The following is a 14,037-nucleotide window of genomic DNA, read 5'->3' on the forward strand; positions in this document are numbered from 1 at the left end:
TCATTAAGAGTAGCCAGTGAGGTCTTCAGAGCAGGAAGTGCCTCTTACAAAATGTATGTCCAGGGCCTAAAACAATGGGACTCTGCTGGTGGCTGATGAGGACTCTAAGTGCAATGGTAATGAAAAGTAGACATAATAATAAAATAATAATAAATAATAGTCCTTTCCTTTCATCTCACCCCCTTTCCCTCCCCCTCTATTTTATTTCCCTTTTCCTGTGATTCCCCTAGATCATTCTATTCCTCTCCCCGGCTTTGTGCACACACTGTCCCTCTCCCATCCTTTCTTTTCCACTCCCAGCTCTCTACTTCCCTCAATCTCTTTCCCCTTCACCTTCCTCTTCTGTCTCCCATCTCTGTCTCCCTTCTTTGATCCGCCCCTTCCCCAATTCTCTCGTTGGCCCCTTGTTGATCAGGATTGCCTCCCTGGAGCAGACATTCCACCTTGGGGCCTGCAGGCCCAATTCCCTGCATCTGGGCTTCTCTCTAGATCCCCAGGAGCCATGCTCTGCTCACTAGATGGCACTGAGGGAGTTATTTAGGGAGAGGCCCCATGGAGCTGGTATGGCTGGCTGTAGCCAGCGTGGCAGGCTGGCTAACAGTGCCAGTAGGGCAGGCCTGGGTAAAGTGCCCAGTCTGAGCCATCCCCACTCACTGCTCTGAACTTCATGCAGTGACCTTCAGCAGAGAGTTCATGCTCATGCCCTTGGTTTCCTTTTACAGAAATGGAAACATTTTGCAGCGGATCATCTGCAAATGATTCTGTCTGATTTAATTCTTCCTCCTGTCACAAGAACTTCAAATAGTGACGCTGATCTTTGTGTTGCAGGAGCCACAGAAAAAAATGCTACTGTCATTGTGGTGAATCAGACACCTCCCTATATCTGTGCAATGGAAGGGTCAGAGTTTACCATCGAGTGTAGAGTCACGTATAAGCACTAATTTAACCAAGTGGTTCGTTAAATGGAATATAACCAGAAACAACGTAACGAAATCGGTGAATGAAACAGATCGAATCATATCATCAAAAGATGAAGAAAAAATATTTTATCTCCTCACTGTGAAGAAAGCTGATGTCAATGATTCTGGAACCTACGTATGTTATGGAGGGAGCAAAGAGGGGATATCTCCTGGGAATGGAACCCAAGTCACCATCAATGGTAAATACCAGTATTTCCCTCTCTGTTCTACAGAACCCTTCCAGGGAGCTCAGCACACTTGCATGGTTCCAGAGAGATGGGGAAGATGGTGCTGGGGGAGATGGAGCAGCACAAAAGTATAAAGGGCAGAGCTGTGGGCAAAACTGGGTGACATTCAGTGGTCCGTACAATGATCCTAATCCTGCATCCCCCGATTGCTGTGGGTGCTTGGGCAGCACAAGGAATGCAGGGTCAAGCATTCAAGAACTGTTTTGAGATGGGGTGAGAGAGTAGATTTCTAATTGGCTGAGCCTGAGAGGCCTTACACGCAACTGGATAGACAAGGTGGGTGGGGTAATATCTTCTACTGGATCAACTTCTGGGGGTGAGAGAGACAAGCTTTCGAGTTACACAGCGCTCTTGTCTCAGAAACTCCATACAGACCTATGTCAATATAACTACGTTGCTCAGGGGTGTGCGAGTGATGGAGTTGTACTGACCTAATCCCCTGTGTAGACAGTGCTATGTCGGCAGGAGAGCTTCTCCCGGGAGTGTCTCCACCTCTTGGGGAGGTGGATTAACTGCACAAACGAGAGCGCTCTCTCCTGTTGGCTTAGAGCATCTTCATTAAAGCGCTATGCAGCTGCACCAATGCAGTGTTTTAAGTGTAGACAAGCCCTTATGCAGAGTCTCTCAGCTCAATAGAAGGTAGAACAAATGATTCACATAAGTAGTTAGCACATATTTCAAGGGATCATTCAAGGCAAGTGTCCCGTTAACACCTCTGCAGTCATAGGACAAAAAGACAGGGTTGGTGGGTTACAGATTGCTGTAATAAGCCATAAATCCAGTGCATCTGTTCAGCCCATGATTTTTAGTGTCTAGCAGAGTTATGAATTTAAGCTCTCTGGTTCGTCTTTTAAAAATGTTGTGCAAGTTTCCTTTGAGGATGTCAGATATGGAGTGATCGCTTTATGAAACGTGTTCAGCCACAAGCGACAGGATGTCTATTTTTTATAGTTTTTCTGCATGCATTCATTCGAGAGCATAGTGATTATTTGGCTTCACACACATAGTTGTTATTGGAGGATTAAATGCCCTGGATAAGGTACACCACATGTTGTGCCAGGCACGTGTAGTATCCATGGATCTGGAAAGGTGTGTTGTGGAGGGTGTTGATCATCATAGCAGTGGAGATATGTCTGCAGTTTTGCATCTGGTGTTCTGGCAGGGTCTGGTGCTGCTTTGAGCTGGTGTGTTCTGCTCTGTGGGGAGCTTGCTTCTGATGATGAGCTTGGAGAGGTTGGGGGTTGTTTGAAGGCCAGAAATGGGGTTCAGGAAAGATTTTTCAGGATGGAGTCCCCATTGAGTATGTGTTGTAGTCTGATGAGACCCCATCTGGGTTACAGCATGGGGTGAGAGGTTGCAACTACAGGTGTGCTGTCAGAGGTGGGTTTATTTCAGTACTGAAGCATGTCCTCTCAGGGTATTTGGGAGGCCCATTCCACAATGCGATGTACTTCTCTGGTGGAGTATCCTTGTTTGATGAAGGTGGTTTGGACTGCGTTAAGGTTTATATCCCGGACTTTCTCCTCAGAGCATATTCTGTGGTATCCGGGGGCCTGGCTGTAGATTACAGATTTCTTGGTATGTTTGGGGGTGGTTACTGGATTTATGTAGGTAGGTGTGGTGAACTGTGGGTTTTTTGTATATGGTCATCTGTAGGGTTCCATTGTTGAAGCTCATTGTTGTGTCCTGGAAGTTGGTGCTAGAGTGGGAATATTCCAGAGAGTGTTTAATGTACAGATGGTGGTTGTTGAAGTTGTGGTGGAAATCTGAGGGAGTTTATGTGTTGCATTTTCCTGTGACACTTGGAGTACCTTGCCCAGACATAAAAAAGAGCTCTGTGTAGCTTGAAAGCATGTCTCTCTCACCAACATAAGTTGGTCCAATTAAAGATATTACCACACTTCTGGGACCAACATGGCTACAATTACAGTGCACTCAACTTGATGGCATCTCTTTGTCTGTAACACAATAAATTTTGAACACTGCAGCCGATCAATTTCAAAATGCCAGGGAATATCATAGGCATCAGAAAAGGCATCAGGGCAGAACTCTACAGATACCGGGGAAACCAGAAAACACAAAGGGGAAAAGTGGGGGACACATGGGGTCCTTGTTTTCCATTTAGCAGAGCAAAATCTTGAAGCAAAGCCACCTCTGCAACTGTCTAAAGCCCAGCTCTGCCCAGAATAAGGATTGCTCCGTTGGGACCTGGAGTAGTGGGCGGGCCTGGGTCCCCCCACTGGCTCCTGGCAGGGTGGCCAAAGCCCTGAGAAGGGGACAAGATTTATTTAAAAGTCCAAGCACAGGGCTGGAATTCAAAGGGCTGAGGGCCCTGCAGATGGCCAACCATTTGCTGGACTTTGTTACCCCAGAAGGGGACTGAACTTGAAGGAGAAACCTGGCTGGAGAGCTGGGGCCATAAGAACTGATAAGGCAAAGAGTCTCCAGGGAGAAAGAGTTGGGGGCACCGCTCTATACCAGGCAGGCACAGACTTAAAGCTAGCCCAGAAGGGGCTGAGGACTGAGTCCAGAGACAGGGAGAAAGATATTAAGAAGGGCACAGGGACAGGCCCTGTTGGACTTTACTCCGGAAGGGGTTTGTTAGTGCATATTGACTGTGTGTGACTTGACCGGAGGGCTGGACCAGTGAAGACCCACTTAATTAGAGTAACAGTCAACGGGGGGTACCAGGAGCAAAGAGAGAGAGTGCAGGTTGGCACCCAACTGACAGGAGGTGTTCATGAGAGGTGAGCGTCCCCCGTCACAGTGAGGTAAATACCTTTTGTTGGACCAACTTCTGTGGGTGAGAGAGAGAGACACTTTCAGGCTTACACAGAGCTCTTCTTCAGGGCTGGGAAACTTCCTTAGTGTCACAACTAAAGTCAAGGTGGAACAGATTGTTTAGCATGAGTAGTTAACACATATTTCAAGGGACCATTAACAAGAAAAAGATAAGACAAAAACACCACATCACCTGTGGGTGAAAACTTCTCACAGAGCGATCACTCTATGAAAAAGAGCTCTGTGTAAACATGAAAGCTCATTTCTTTCATCAACAGAAATTGGCCCAATAAAAGATATTACTTGACGCACCTTGTCTCTGTAAATTATGGGTAAGTACTGACATTTTAATAGTGATCATTAGATAACAGCTTATTCTATTACTGTACATCCAGAATTCTCATGTTTCTAGAATATTAAATTTTCTGGCTTCTCACATGCCATTGTTGAACAGACCTGGAAACTGCATAATAATTTTGTCATTGTGGTGTAGGTCGGGGGGGTCTCTAACTCCTGACTCCAGTTCTGTTGAAACACTTCTGTGTATTTCTCACTAGCCTTCATTAAATAAGGCTATATTGATGCTATGGGCCTGGCATTCTGCCCCATTACTCTTATCAATTTTAGAAAGTCTAAAAATAACAGTGCTTCTGCTGAATTTGGGTTGCTATTGACTAGCCAATGTCTAGTCTGGAAGAATTGCCAAAAAAGTTTTTTGTAGCCACCCTGCAGCTCCTTAAAGGTCTTTAAATGGTCACTGTGGTGATTTGTGATGGGAATAGAGGACTACTTTCTATTTACTGCTTCCGCATCATTGATTTGTCTCCAATTAGCAGGGCTGAATTGCCCAAGAGTATTGACTCTTCATGTAGCAAATGGATGGCATTTTAGTCTGTCCACTAGATTCTTTGGGTAGCATCAACTGCCAGTGATTGTTCCTGTGAATATATGAGATACGTGGACCTTAAGCACCACAATAGTGTGGGAGTTCCTGGTCTATATGGGTCCATAATGTGGCATTCTAGCTATATCTACGTACCACTGTTTTAAGAGGAAGAATGTGTGACAATGCCTAATATCCAGAAACCACATTCCTTCTTTGCTTGTAGGAAGGTATTGTTTTTCCATGGAGATCGGAGCTCCATGTTTAAACATGAGGTCAAATTTTTTTTTTAAATAGAGTATGAACAAGAAGGGATAGGGCCAGAGATACATTGGCAGAGCTTCCCATTTGTTCAGATCTCTTGATACAGTATGAAGCCAGGGGTCAGGATTTCTTTTGATCATATGAGTCAGTAGCTGAGTGGATAACCTGCTCAAGTATCCTCACCCCACCCCAAGAGGCAAAGCAAAACTTAGACCCACAACCAGAAACTGGAAGAGTTTCCAGCGTAGTGCACTTTATTTTGGATGATGGTGAGTAAATTGGGTTCAAAGAGCAGGAGCAGAGAACGTTTAAATGAATGTACTACATTGGCAAGCCCTGCTTGCAAATAGTGTCCTCCAAATCAGGTCTGTGAACCAAATCCTCAGCTGATAGCGAAGGCTCTGGTCCTGGAACTGCAAAATTGGGATAGGAAGAAACCCTAAGTTAGGCAGCCCCTGCTGTCATGGAGAGTTTTTTAAATTACCCCTACCCCTAAGAGGCCTAGCCAATGAGTGTGAAAAAAGATCCCATTTTCTACTACAGACCCGTAATTCCCAGCCAGACCGAAACACAAAGGCACCCAAGAATCTCAACATGCTACTTGAGTAAAGAGGAACCAAAAGCACACAAATTAAAACAAATTACTGGCACAGCCCTGCAGAAACACCCTCCACCCACGGCAGCAATCTTGCTTCCTCCCATGGGAGATGCTGCCCAGTCATCTTTATCTATGACATTAAATATATATATATACACACACGCATCAACTGAAATGTTTTCTGCATCAAGGTACAGTCACTTGTACATCTCTCTCTGCAGCTGTTGACCTGCTGGTGAATCAGACCCTTGCCATAATGACTGGATTGGAAGGAAAAAATCTCACTATAGAGTATAGATTCAAGGTGGTGAATGACTCCAGTGCCACATACAGTGTTAAGTGGTATAAAAATGGGACTGAGGGACACGTGGAGGAGCTGAAGAACGGAACAGGCAGAGTCACAACAGCTCTAGATTCCTCAAAGGGCCAGGCCTCTCTCACCTTGATAAAAACCAACAGAAACGACTCTGGGCTCTACATATGTGACTTTGGTAATAATGGCCATGGGAATGGAACCAGAGTGACCATCCATGGTAAATAGCAGCATTGTCCTCTCAGATCTTCTCTGTATTTCCTAGGGAAGAATAAGGACTAGGAGAGGAAGAGCTGATGCTAATACTTTGCATGGCGTAATATTGATTGGACAGGAGTTGCTGGCAAACACAAGGAAAAGGCAAAGCTATGGAAAGATTTGCAGTGAGAAGTCAGTGATTCCAGATGGCTTTCCAGATCCTGCCCATCCTTTTTCTGTCATCCAAGTACTTGCAACCTTTCCCATCTCCCGATGTCCCTCGGACAGCAGCACAGCATTGCTGCTGACCAAAATTCACTAAACCACTTTGTGATGGTTGACTCACAAAGGTGTCAGAGGTTTGGATAAGCACCTCAAGGCCTGGAAGCTCCTCTCACCCATACTGAGCAGTCAATGTCACCATGACAGGCTGTCTAGGGAGATTTCCAGTATTTCCCAATTTTGAGCAGGATGAAAATGCCTCTCTCAGTATATTGCTGATTCTGCTTTCACTCCTGGACAAAAACAAGAAGTGTCTAGAGGACCGCCCTAAAACTCCTCCCCTCCCCCCACTGCAGTACTTCTGTAAACTGCAGCATTTTGGACCTTGATTGTAGAATACTTTTTTTTTTTTAAATGAGGGAATTCTTGTTGAACCTCAGCACAAGTTCCAGTTTGATTCTGGGTGTGGGTGTAAGCTAGTCCTTACTTTATCCTAACTGGTTAGCCCATTGCAAATACCATCTTCTGACAAATAAATCCACCAGATTGGTGTCAGTTATCATTTTTCAAGTAGTGATGGTGCAGGGACCCAGTTTGCCTTTCCTCCTTCGACTGTTCTGCCAGGGAATTCCTTGGGTGGTGGTGAACTAGTGACCCAGCTTACAGCATCTTCCCCTGTCCCTTTCCAGCAGGATTCTTGTAGTGGTGGTGATGCATGACCCAACATACATAGTCTTTCTCTAGCACTACCCAATGGGATCTCTGTGGAGATGGTGGTGCAATAACCCAACTTGCCTTGCCTCTGCAGCCCCTGTCTAGTAGGACAGCAGCTAATGAGTGTTTCTTTCAGCAGCACCTCCCCCAAGACCAATCATCCTTTACGTTACCATTGGAGCTGTGGTTGGGACACTTTTCTTGCTGGTGCTTGGTATCTGTTTGTGGAGATGGAGACAGAACTCCAAAGGTAAGATTTACTTGGATGATAAACGTAAGCAATTTCTGCACGAGGGGAGCTCATAGGATGCCAAAAGATTCTTCTCTGCATCCTTCCTTTATCTGAATAAAGAGGAATTTGGGGAATTTTTGCCAGTGAAGCAGTGATGGTGAACTGGCAGCTCTAGTTAACAAAGTCTCATACCTAAGTAGAGGTACCGCATGGGCAATGGTCATACTATTCCCGTCTACACTTTCCTGCCAATATATCTCCTCCCTGACCTGAGGAAGCACCTCAAAGTGTGAAAGGTGGATTCAGTCTCCATGTCTGTTCCGTCTTTGGCTGGATTGCCAACAAAGCTGCCAATTACTGGCAACTGCAAGGCTGGAACCTGTGGCATGTAGCTACTTCTCCACTGTGAACTAACCAGACTGACAACTAACTCCTCCATTTAAGTTACCCAAAGGACATCAGAGAATAACCAACTTGGCCACAACTTCATTTTTTTTCAGGAACACTTCAAAGCAGGCCTGAGGCGGAGATGAATCAGATGGAGAGGGTGAGTTGGATAGTTTATCATAAAAGCCTCATTTAATTTTCCTCTCTAGCATAGGGGAACTGGGTTCTGAGCATCAACTGCCAGGAAAGCCAGGGTATAAATAAATCAATTCTCCTTTTATAGACTGCAGCTCCGAGAACGTCAGAGCCACAGAAAATGCAGCATTACTCCTGAACAGCAGGCCCAGGATCAGTGGAGGAACTTCATTTAAAAAGTTGGAGGGGACCAAGAACTAATTACTTAGTCTTAGAGCAAACTTAAAGAGGACACAAATTAGCGATTGCCCAGGATCTTCAGAAACAATAGAGAATGTAGCATTAGTTCTAGGCAATGGGACTGGGAAGCAGGAGAGAATCTTGTGCAGCTCCAGCAAACTCAAGGTAGTGGAGAATGCAGCATTCATTCCATGAACTTTAGAGGTGTTTCACAATCAGAACACAGCTTCCTAAAAAGTCAGCACACTCTTTTACAGTGTCTGTGTCAGTGAAAGACAGTTTAGCATTATAATAGTTTGATATGTGTGTCACTAACCATTCACTTTAGGCCCTGCAAGGCAGAAAGGAAGGAGGAGTCTTCACTCATTTTCCTCTTGCTTTACAGTCTTCTCCACAAAGTGAGGACGTGACTTATGCTGACTTGAATTTCCACAAAAGGGATGTAAAAGTGGCGGAAGAGGTTGTTTACACGGAAGTGAAAACACAGCCAAAACAGAGAGTTGACAATGCCATCTATGCAAAAATCAACACTTGCCCTCGCAAGGGGAATTAATGGGGGGTAACAACCAGCATTTCACGTGTCCATTAGCTGCAAGTCGCCACAGAACAATGAATTTGCTCTTAGTTAAAAGGTGCCCTCGGAGATCAAAGCCCTCTAGTTATGAACAGAACAGGTAGCAGTGCAAGATTCCCTCATTTGCTGCCCCACCGATGTGCCCCATCTCTGATCTGGAGAGACTAACTCTGTGGGTAAAAGAGTTCTGCTAACCCATCTACCCTTGGCCTTTCTGCTCCAATTGCCAGCCAGGAAACCAACCATGCTGTGAACAGTTGTTCACTAGGAACTGAGCTGAGACCAGCAATTCATTTAACAAACTCACCAGCCACCAGATTGTAGCAACTTCTACTTGCAATTTACCAGCACTGAATTTGAACCAGGGACTGAGAACAAATCCCCTGAGCTGTCCAAGTATGGAAAATATCATCCTGTTGCAGAAAGCACTTTCCTCCACTGCAGATGCCAAATGTGCTGACTCATGAAGGAAGAGTCTCTGAAGAGGTATACTCCCTACATTGAAGGATGTGCAATAATGCTGAGAAGGCTCAAGAGTCATTTCCCATACTTCGTGAATTTGGCTGTCACATTCACGAAAGTTAGCGATTGTTTAATCTTTCTAAGCACAAAGCAGAATTCTCTGCTGAGAGTGAATTAAGCTTACCTGGATTCCACTCACTTAAGAGCCAGACAACAATGTCATGGATTGCTTTAACTGCAGATTGTAAACATTAATTAAAGCTTTTACAGGAAATTTAGCCCAGGATTATCAGCAGTGGGTTATCAGCAGGATCCACTCCCCCGGGACTATGTTTTGAAAATGCTTAAGGCAAGTGGGTGCATTTATAAGGCAAAAACTTTGCTCTGCCTTTGTGCTCTAGTTCTAATGCAGCATCCAGTGAAGGGATGAACTCCGCCGGAGGCAAGGAATTCATCCCAAATCCTCTTCAATTGAGAGCAATTTCAGTGGCTCATGTCTACAGGGGCAACAGAGGATGCCTGATGATGGACAAAACTGACTCAGAGAGATGCTGCTCAGAGTGAATGTGCAGCTGGCATTAAATCATAGAAGATTAGGGTTGGAAGGGACCTCAAGAGGTCATCTAAGTCCAACCCTCTGCTCAAAGCAGGACCGACCCCAGCCAGAGCTTTGCCAAGCCAGGCCTTAACAAACCTCTAAGGATGGAGATTCCAGCTCCTCCTAGGTAACCCATTCCAGTGCTTCACCACCCTCCTAGTGACAACGTTTTTCCTAACCAACCTAGACCTCCCCCACTGCAACTTGGGACCATTGCTCCTTGTTCTGTCATCTGCCACCACTGAGAACAGCCTGGCTCCATCCTTCCTGGAACCCCTCTTCACGTAGTTGAAGGCTGCTATCAAATCCCCCTTCACCCTTCTCTTCTGCGAACTAAATAAACCCAGAATTAAAAAATGTAAGACTTAGAAATGGGGTAAAGCCCATAGATTGCCAGCACTCGTGGGGTGGGGGCTGCCTTTTCGCTCTGCCTTTCTATAGCCCGCACCAGGATGGTATCCTGGTCCAGGAGCAGGGCTCCCAGGCGCTATCCAAGAACTCAAGGTGACAGGCTCTTTGCGGCTCTCTTGGGCCCGACATGCTGCGGGCTGGCTGTGTCCACTCAGGTATTAGCCCAGCTATTCACTAGCCGGGAAGCCCAGACCATGCCGCAGGTCAGGTCCAGGCACATGCAGCAGAACCGGGAACCAGGCGGGCTCCAGTCGCCGGGGCTGTAACCCCGGCACCTCTGACCGGCGTGGGCTCAGGTACAGGAGACGGGGGAGCTGAGCAAGGCCAGCTGGACTCGGAGGGGGGAATTCTAGAGGGCCATGGGGGCAGGGCAGGGCATTGCTTGGGGGCTGCTGCTGCTACCCATCCCGCATCCCCAGTACCTGACAGAGCTGCTGCCCCATGCCGCCATCTTGCCTGCAGCACTGAAGATTAGACAGACTAAATACTTGCTATTCTCCCATTCTTGTAACGAAGGCCCAAAAGGAGATGAGACAAAAGCAGAGCTCAGGGGCAGGGGTAACTGATTCCTGGAGTTTTTGGCACCCAGGTAAATGGATTCAACTCACTCCAAGCATCAGAGCTGGATGCATAATGGGTGAAATCCTGACCTTATCGAATGGAATTTGTGCACGGAGCTCACTCCACAACATTTGTGAGGGCAAAGTGGGTCAGGACAAGGCAGGTTTACAAACTCCGCACAGGCAGCCAGATCCCGCCCACGTGCGCACACTGGTCCTGGTTGCCATCATGCAAGGGAAATCAGGGATGCCATATATGCATGCCTCTTGGCACAAAAGGGAGGCAAAGGATGACATCTGCCTGTGCCAAGGGATACCGTCACATCCTGTGTAGCTGTTGGAAAAGCACCTGAGGGTGTGGCTTCCTGTGGCAATTAGCAATGACAGAAGGTTGTAACAGGCATCTCCACTGGGTTAACACATTTAGGCAGGGTTTATGTTGTGGTGGGTGGTAGCAGACTTGTAACGCCGGCATTCTTTTCTCTTTGCTCTTCACACTTGTTTGCAAACCTCTCACCAGGAGTACTCAGTCTCTCTTAACTACAGTGGTGAACTGTGGATCTCCGGCGCCCGGGAGCCAGTACTTACATTTGCGCCTCTCCCACCACGTTGGTGGCAGTGGCGGCAGCGCCCTCTGTGGGGTGTGTGTCTGTGGGCCCATTTCCTGCTCTCCCCTATTCCCCCCACTGTGGGGGCAGCAGGTGCGGTTGGGAGCAGGAATGACAGGGGCAGATGGCTGTTAGCAGCGATGGGGTGGGTGTGACGGGCTCTGGTCCCCGCAGCTCCCTCGTTGCACCGAGTTGCGAGGACGCTTGCTCCCCTCCACAGCGGGAGCCCTCGGCCGCCGGCAGGCCTGAGCTGGGGTCGGCTTGGCCGCAGGGTCCTGGCCGCCTGCGACAAAGAGGGGCAGCTCCTCCGAGGAGGGCCCGGCCAGCGTCCCCACCTCGGCCGGTGCCTGGGGGCATGGTCCCCCCGCCCCCTTCCTCAGTACGCCATTCCATAATGGCCTTGGCAACATTTGCTTTGGGGAAATGCGGGGTGGGGGAGGTGCACCCATTTTTTAAAACGGTTCTTTGTCAGCAGTGCTAACTGCGCTCAGCGGGTGTCACAGAGCACTAATCACCAGTGAGTCTGAAGCGGGTCAGGGTTGGGAAGTGAGGGCTAGGAAGGGCCTTTTAATCACTGGGTAGTGGCAGACGCCCATCTTGCTACTTGAATTGTGTTTTGTTTTTCTGCATGTCAGTCTGCGCATAACGACATGTATCTACTCATTGTCTGTGGTGTGAGTTCTGCTGCATTTAGCGGTAATGGTGCAGGTTGTAATCACATAACACTATCTGCACTTCCCCATCCTTAGGACTTTGGCTATTTCCTAAGCCAGGTGGGGGCGGAGAAGTGAGTGTGGGACAGACAGAAAAGCATTTGCCGTAACATACAGTATTGCCAACCCCAAATATTCAAAATCATGAGATTATGTAAAAATAATAGATTTGGTGGTGTTTTTATTTGCCTTCTGCTTTGAGAGTCTTTAGGGTGCAGCCTACCCCGGTGCTGTGCAGCTCCTGGCTGTAGGTGGATAGTAAGATTGAAGTCGGCAGCAGGTGGGGGCAGGGGAGAGAATAGGAGCACTGAAACTGAAGTGACAGAAATAACCAGCTGTTAGACAAATAACTCTAGGTTTTCTACAAGGGTCTCATCCTCAGCTGGAACTCTTCTAAACCTGCCCCCTCCCTTCGCCCGGCCTGCACAGCCCCAGAAGTATCCCGGCCAGCGTGCTGGCCGAGAAACGCCCAGACACAGGGGCACGATGATTGTTTGTCAATAATCTGTTTTACAGCTTCTGCCAGATGTATACCACCAGCAGACTGGAAATCCATAAAATCCTTGATCTGTAGCCGTGTCTTGCTCAGGGGTTGTTTAAGGGCTGAGGTGAAGCTGGGCTTAAACCCAGGAATGCAGCACCAGAGCAGGGGGGGATATCGGCACCGGGGTGAGAGTCCCTTGTCACTTACCAGTCATGGGGTCTGACTGCTGCGGCAGTTCTAGCTTCTCCTGGGGTTTGTTGGGGGGGGAGGGGGGGGCTTCCTCAACCCTCTTCTCTGGGTAGAGGCACAGAACCACACACTCCTCAACCTCTGGCTGTTCCGGGGCATCCTCCGCAGTTCTTGCCGCCTTCTCACCCCAGCCCTCATCAGCCTCCCATCAGCTAGTGAGGCAGCGGCGTTGAGGAGGGGGTCGTGAGCCACTTGTGGCTCTGGACTGGGAGGCCTCGGCAGCATCTAGCGGGTCGTCGAAGGGGCATGTATGCAGCAATTGTCGGAGCCCCTTGCTCTCCACTTCAGGAGCCTCAAGTGGTTGGTGTGTTCCAGGCTCTGTTCAGTGCCCGCCTGCTTCAGCTCTCGTGAAATTTCCTGGGACAGGTGAATGTTCCTGCAGCTCCGGGCAAAGTCAGGGAGGATGGTGCACATTCCCACCACCCACGGATCAGCCCCGGGTGTGTCGGTGGATCAGGGGGCTGCTCTCGGAGCAGGATCCACCTTCACCTGTATTGATCAAAAGGGTGCAGCAGAAAGTTGTTCTTATGTGGTTGGCGCAGCTCACTCCGAGCGGTGAAAACAGGGGATACAGACTGGATTTAAAAAGGATTTAGTGCATTGTGGGACTGGGACTGGAGGACTGTTGAAACTCCAGAGCGGATATACTCCCTTTACCTGCATCCACACTGCCAGCTGGCACGGGTATGGGGCCATGCCACAGCCTGAGCCATGTACTTACCCACACCTCTCAAGTGGCCTCCTTCACTTGCTCTCTCTTCGTCTCCAGACACGGGCTTCTGGGGTTCAGAGGTGGGCACTGGGGGACGATGGCACAACCACGTAACACAGTCACTAGTGCAGACCTCGCCTTTGTCTGTCTGAAGTCATGTGAGATTTCCTTTTGCCCTTCTGCATTGCTTCTCTCTCCACAGCTATGACATACTTTGTTGCTTCCTTCTTTACATATGAAACCTGCTGCATTGCTCACATCTAGACATGTATGACCCACTGTGTTGCTTTCTTCCCACGCACTACCACCAGGAACACTGCTTATCGCACCAAGTATAGCCAGCTACGTTCCTTATCCCTTCCCACGTGCAACCCTTTGCTTTGCTTACCCTCCAGTGGGACATCGTTTATTTCCCAGTGGATGCTGCATTGCTCTTCTTGTTAAGTCAAACACACACTTTTTTTTAAACTTCTCTTGCCAGGTGCTTGTCAA

The 14,037-nt window shown here is 48.0% G+C and overlaps 1 pseudogene; it reads left to right on the forward strand.

The window, feature by feature from the left end:
* Nucleotides 1-857: 857 nt before the first annotated feature.
* Nucleotides 858-10,151, forward strand: LOC137154395 (platelet-derived growth factor receptor alpha-like; annotated as a pseudogene).
* The last annotated feature ends 3,886 nt before the right edge of the window (nucleotides 10,152-14,037 follow it).

This window comes from Emydura macquarii, unplaced genomic scaffold, assembly GCF_026122565.2.
Source record: "Emydura macquarii macquarii isolate MOO-44397 ecotype Brisbane River unplaced genomic scaffold, CSIRO-AGI_Emac_v2 contig_295, whole genome shotgun sequence".
Classification (NCBI taxonomy): domain Eukaryota; kingdom Metazoa; phylum Chordata; order Testudines; family Chelidae; genus Emydura; species Emydura macquarii.